Raw genomic sequence first — 7,110 nt, forward strand, 5'->3', positions numbered from 1 at the left:
AAGCGAACATGTTTTCTTTTAAATTCAATGCCAGTGACGCGCATTGCGACATCGTAGTTTCAAGCAAGGTCACGGGATGCGGTAAACGGGTCCTGTACACTATAGGTAGCCATAGAGCTGGACGTGAGGTTTGGCAGTATATACTGAATCGAAGTGAGAACGTCCGTCCTTGTGATGCCGAAACCTATTTTTTTTCTTCCTCTTCCCGGAGGTGAATTTAATCGCCCTAACTTAAAATTTTCTTTTCACCGGCCAAACGCAGATGGCAATGTCATCGTGACCCAATCGTGAAGGCGTTCCTGGCGTAAAAAAAAAAGAAAAAAAAATCTGTCATACGGGGCGTAATATTTACATCACGCGACAGGCATTTATGTCTTCACCAACACCACCATTTGTGCAATTCAGCCAAGCGGTTTGAGGCCATTATCCGCAACCTGGCGTCAAGAAAAGCAAACGAAGGGACGAGATGCGGAAAGCTAAGGAAGAAGAGGAGGAGTAGGACGAAGAAATAAAAAAAATAAATAAAACCCTGCTCGACGCAGAAAGTGACGGAGCAGGTCGTCGGCTGCGTGCAGGATGGAAAGCGCGACGCAAACAACCACCGATGCAAAGTAAGAAAAAAAAAAAAAAAAACAGCAGGAGGCTGCCAACAGTGTGAGTATGCGACGCGCTCGCCGCAGCTGCAGTCTCGGAAGTGTTTTGTCCACGCACCACGCTAGACTGCGACACGCGGAACGCTTACCGTGAAGTCGGTGCTGCACGGCCGCGCGACTGAGCCAAGCTACGCGCTCACGCCGTCGTGCTCATTCTGCTCACACGAGCACCTGTTGCGGAACCATTCCTAAAAACTTCTCCTTCCGACCTTCCTTCCCCACTACTCAGCCTCGTGGCCGGACGTCTTAACATATATATGCATGCCTGTCTCTTGAAGTACCAATTTCGCTATCCTATGCCCATGTGCGCGATGTCTGCACTGCTGCGGAAAACACGACGGTCCGGGACTGCATTAGGGTTTCATTTATACTACCGACCTTTCTGAATTCATGACCACTCCGTGACCGGATAAATAGAAAAGAAAAGAAAAAATGGCTTACAAGTGTGCCCTTTCTGTACCCTATACAAGCGAAGGGGTGATAAGCGCGCAAACGCATCAGACCTATGTGCTGCGACTTAGTCCAATGACACTATAGTAAAATTCAAGAAGCGAATTGGAGCACTGCCTCTCGAACGACGCCAATGTACAACTTTTCTAGGGCATTTCTTTCCATTCGTACCCTCCCCTGTAGAGCAGAATGTATACAGGGAAATATAAGCCGCATAAACATTCTGCCTTTCAATAAAGGGGCATCCTTATGTCAGTGTCTACAACTTTTCGTAATGTATTTTGTTTGGAAGAACACCAAAAACACGAAAACGGCTAGATTGTAACAAAGGACGAAAGAGCCATATAGAAAGGTTGTCTAATGACCCACTTGCTTCACTTTTGCTTTACAGAAAAGAAAGAAAGAAAGAAAGAAAGAAAGAAAGAAAGAAAGAAAGAAAGAAAGAAAGAAAGAAAGAAAGAAAGAAAGAAAGGGGGCCACCCACCAAACTGCATGTGAGAAAGTAAAGTGACTAGCAATGGCATTGCTACTTACTTCACCTTTAAATGTGATTGTGAATATAGGGTCTCTGGGACCTTTCTGCGTTGGCCAGAGTTGTAAAACATTGCGAGCAAGGCTATCAGCCGCCTCATTTCACACTACCGCGCCGTATACGCGCGAAGGAAGCCATTCAAACTTTTTACTGAAATTATGGCTGGTGTAGTTCCTTGACTATGCGTAACAAACCGCGCGGGCTAGGCCGGGGCTAACTTCTTCAGCAACTGCAGCAACTTGCTGTTCAACAACAACTATGTACGGGCTGCACCCCGCTAGAACTCACCTTTCTTAAAGCTGTTTCAACGGTCACAGACTTCGATGTTATGATGAAGTGAAGTCGGGCAGCCCAGTATATAAAGGGTGTCCCAGCTATCACGCAGCACGATTTAAAAAAATAGCAACGGCGTTACGCGAAGCCAACCTAGTGCGTATTGTTTCCAGTACAGTGGAGTAGCCGCCAGTAATTTTTTCGTTACTGATAATTAATTAAATAATTGTAATTAATTATCTAACTCGAGAAGTACTGTCCTAATTATCAAAGTGTCAATGAGAAAGTTGTAGAGCAAGATGAAAAACTCCCGATACAGCTTTCCGTTGCTCAATACGTGCTACATAAAAGTATTTTTCCGAGCACGAAAGAATCCCGCGAATACACGCAAAGTGCCTCGAGCGGCCAGTCATGCGGCAATTCTGCGTGTATTCATGCGTTGGCTGCGAAGCGCAAGGTCTTGGATCGAATCCCGCTCGGAAAAACACTTTTATGTAGCACGTGAGCAACAGAAAGCGGTATCGGTGTAGTTTTTCATCTTGCTCTACAACTTTCTCATTGACACTTTTGATAATGTGATGGACAGTACTTCTCGGGTTAGATAATTAGGCGTATCAATTAATTAATTAAGATAAGTAACCAGAAAAACTGGCGGCTACTCCACTGTACTCTCATTGACAGAAAGAATTAGGACAGAACTTCTCGGGTTAGATAATTAAGTACTAATTAAATATGAGTAACCAAAAAAATTACTCCATATAAACATTGCCTCGCAACGTCAATATCAGAAGCTACCCTAATTAAACAAAATGTATAACATGTGCTACTAGAGACTTGCAAGTCTCGTAATGAAAATGTTAATACAATTTTGTTGCGCAGTAGCGCGCAGCTGGCGGGAGCTCGATGGAGCCGTGTTTTCGCCTGGTGACCATGCAGACGGCTAAAGTCGCCGCTTTCGTTTTGTATACTCCAGCCCAAGAAAGGGTATGAGTGTTAAGAATACTGGAAGTGCGGGGTTCGCACGTCTTCGAAGGAGCTCGCCCCTCGTCAGACAAGCTTTCGGACTGACTATATACAATCGATTGTGCAGGCTATCAATTGATAGGGGAAAGTACGAAGCGGTCGCAGCCGAGGCTCGTAGAGCGCTAAACTTTGACGCCCTTCGTTGCTTGTGGTAAGCAGAGGGATGCTAGGAGGTTGTGCCAGTCCTATATTGTGTATGTGTATGTATGTGTGCGTGCGTGTGTGCGTGTGTGTGGTGTTTCGTATTATTTTTCTCTCATCTATCGCATCCCTTTCCCCCTCCCCCGGTACAAGGTAGCCAACCGGAGATACTCTCTGGCTAACCTCCCTGTCTTTCCTTTGCCTTTATCTCTCTTTCTTGCCAATAAGTTAACTCTAGTCCACTGTATTGCGATAGAGGCAACTGAAAAAAAAAAAAGGAGGCGTGTGGTTCGCAGTTAGTACTGTATGTGTAGCTTCATATGACATGGTCAGTGTAAGATGACTTCCCGAACTGATACCAACCATGATAATTTGTACCCGCACAAATTACGGCTGATAAACACGGCAAGAAGACAGACGCTGGTCCAATGCTGAGATGATAATTTCGTGGCCACACGAACCACACAAATTACGGCTGGTTTTTAAACAGCGGAAGAAGACGACGACGCTCGAGCCAATGCTGATGATGATAATTTCGTGGCACATGCACGCACAAATTACGGCTGGCTTGAGAGAGAAACAGCGGAGAGAGAGAGAGAGAGAGAGAGAGAGAGAGAGAGAAACGAAAAGAGAAAGGTAGAGAGGTTAACAAAGGACGTGCGTTCTCTACCCCATTTGGGAGGGGAAAAGGGGGAAGAATGCTGATGATAAGAAGGAGGAGAGAAGAAAAATAATAAAGAATCATTCGTGGCAGAGTCAGTCGCAGAAATTACAGCTGGCTTAAACAGCGGAAGAAGACGTTCGTACGCTCGAGTCCAATGCTGATGATGCAGAATTTCGTGGCACACGCACTTTTCACGGCTGGCTTAAACATGCGGAAGACAGACGACGATGCTCGAGCCAGGATGCTGATGATGATAATTTCCTTTGAGCACACGCAATCTATTACGGCTGGCTCTAAACAGCGGAAGAAGACAGGCTGAGCTGATGATGATAATTTTAGCACAAATACGTGGCTTAAACAGCGGAATGGACAGGGACACATAAGGCTGCCAATGCTGAGATGTCTTCGCACACGCACAAATTGCCCTGGCTTAAACATTGCGGAAGAAGACGACGACGCTCGAGCCAATGCTGATGATGATAATTTCGTGGCACACGCACAAATTACGGCTGGCTTAAACAGCGGAAGAAGACGACGACGCTCGAGTCCCAATGCTGATGATGATAATTTCGTGGCAGCTACGCACAAATTACGGCTGGCTTAAACAGCGGAAGAAGACGACGACGCTCGAGCCAATGCTGATGATGATAATTTCGTGGCACACGCACAAATTACGGCTGGCTTAAACAGCGGAAGAAGACGACGACCGAGCTCGAGCCAATGCTGATGATGATAATTTCGTGGCACACGCACAAATTACTGCTGGCTTTTTTTTTCAAACAGCGGAAGAAGACGACGACGCTCGAGCCAATGCTGATGATGATAATTTCAGTGCGCACACGCACAAATTACGGCTGGCTTAAACAGCGGAAGAAGACGATTGACGCTCGAGCCAATGCTGATGATGATAAATTTCGTGGCACACGCACAAATTACGGCTGGCTTAACCAGCGGAAGAAGACGACGACGCCTCGAGTCCAATGCTGATGATGATAATTTCGTGGCACACGCACAAATTACGGCTGGCTTAAACAGCGGAAGAAGACTGACGACGCTCGAGCCAATGCTGATGATGATAATTTCAGTGGCACACGCACAAATTACGGGTGGCTTAAACCGCGGAAGAACACGACGACGCTCGAGCCAATGCTGATGATGATAATTTAGTGGCACACGCACAAATACTGGCTGGCTTAAACAGCGGAAGAAGACGACGACGCTCGAGCCAATGCTGATGATGATAATTTCGTGGCACACGCACAAATTATGGCTCGCTTAAACTGCGGAAGAAGACGACGACGCTCGTGCCAATGCTGATAGATAATTTCGTGGCACACGCACAAATTACGCTGGCTTAAACAGCGGAAGAAGACGACGACGTGCTCGGCCAATGCTGATGATGATAATTTCGTGGCACACGCACAACTTACGGCTCGCTTGAACTACGGAAGAAGATGGCGACGCTCGAGCCAATTCTGATGATGATAATTTCGTGGCACACGCAGAAATTATGGCTCGCTTAAACTACGGAAGAAGACGACGACGCTCGAGCCAATGCTGATGATGATAATTTCGTGGCACACGCACAAATTACGGCTCGCTTAAACAGGGAAGAAGACGAACGACGCTCGAGCCAATGCTGATGATGATAATTTCGTGGCACACGCACAAATTACGGCTCGCTTAAACAGCGGAAGAAGACGACGGACGCTCGAGCCAATGCTGATGATGATAATTTCGTGGCACACGCACAAATTACGGTTGGCTTAAACAGCGGAAGAAGACGACGACGCTCGAGCCAATGCTGATGATGATAATTTCGTGGCACACGCACAAACTACGGCTGGCTTAAACAGCGGAAGAAGACGACGACGCTCGTGCCAATGCTGATGATGATAATTTCGTGGCACACGCACAAATTACGGCTGGCTTAAACAGCGGAAGAAGACGACGACGCTCGAGCCAATGCTGATGATGATAATTTCGTGGCACACGCACAAATTACGGCTGGCTTAAACAGCGGAAGAAGACGACGACGCTCGAGCCAATGCTGATGATGATAATTTCGTGGCACACGCACACATTACGGCTTGCTTAAACAGCGGAAGAAGACGACGCCGCTCGAGCCAATGCTGATGATGATAATTTCGTGGCACACGCAAATCTTCTTCAACAGCGTCACTTTAAAAAAATCTGTATGATCTAAACAAAAAAAAAAAAAACACCCTGTAAGCTTGACGATGTTTGAGTTGACAACGAGGTCATTATTCTTAGTCACCCATATTATTGCTCGTTTCTCCCTTGTAAGAAAAATTTCCTTCCGTTGAAAGCGCTGAGCGAGTGGCGTCAAAAGTGCTACCACGGACTACGGGCAAAGCCACGTGGCTAGCATCAAGCGGTTCTGTTGGGATCTGGCATTGCGACATGAATACTGAGCTTTCACGAAACTAGATCATGCTCTTTCGGCTATACAGTTTGCACTGCACTGTTGAGCACATCATATTCACGCCACTTATCAAGTCATGGGACCTTAGTAGAAAATAACCAACGCATCTACATCATCCTCACAGATTACTAAACTGTGCTCGGATCAGTAGAGATACTAAATGTCATGGATAAATTGCGGAATAGAGGTCAGGAGGAAGCATACGTGAATATCTTAGAAAATGTCTACCGGGATTACACATGCTACGAAAAAAGAAATGACATCCCGGTTAGTAAGAGGGGTGACGGGGAAATATAATAATGCATCCGTTATTATTCTCCGCATGTCTGCATTAAGCATTCAAGACGCTTGATTGAGAAGGTTTAGGTACGGGCGCTAACAGGCGAATATCCAAGCGACCTGCGATCTGCGGACTACACTGTCCTGTTAAAGAATGAGGCAGAAAGCTTGAAATCAACGAGTGAGGACCTGAACCGGCAAAACCGAAGGGCAAGAATGAAGATTAATACGAAGAGGGAGAGATAGAGACAGAGAAACGAAAGGTAAAGCAGGGAGGTTAATGAGGTCGCACCTGAAATATGAAAAGAACTGAAGTAACATTCAATAGCCTGGCGAAGAAACAAGAGTTGGTGATTGGCAGTCAGCCACTTGTCTAGTCACGCATTTGGCAGGCACTTCATTCGTGAACGGCAGCTTACCGAAGGCATTTAAAAGAAAAGTAATATAATTGATGCTTACTGCCTAAACGACTGAAAGTTCCTGGAAAACAGTGAAACTCGAAAAGAAGCAAGGGACTGGGCCACGAGCGATAAAACGCAATGTAATGGGCGTAACGTTAAAAGAGGGAGGAATCACAACATAGGGTAAACGCTGGTAGATAATATTTTAGCTGCAATTAAAGGGATATGTGAAGCTGCGTAGGTCATGT

This window comes from Dermacentor silvarum, chromosome 8, assembly GCF_013339745.2.
Source record: "Dermacentor silvarum isolate Dsil-2018 chromosome 8, BIME_Dsil_1.4, whole genome shotgun sequence".
NCBI classification, from domain to species: domain Eukaryota; kingdom Metazoa; phylum Arthropoda; class Arachnida; order Ixodida; family Ixodidae; genus Dermacentor; species Dermacentor silvarum.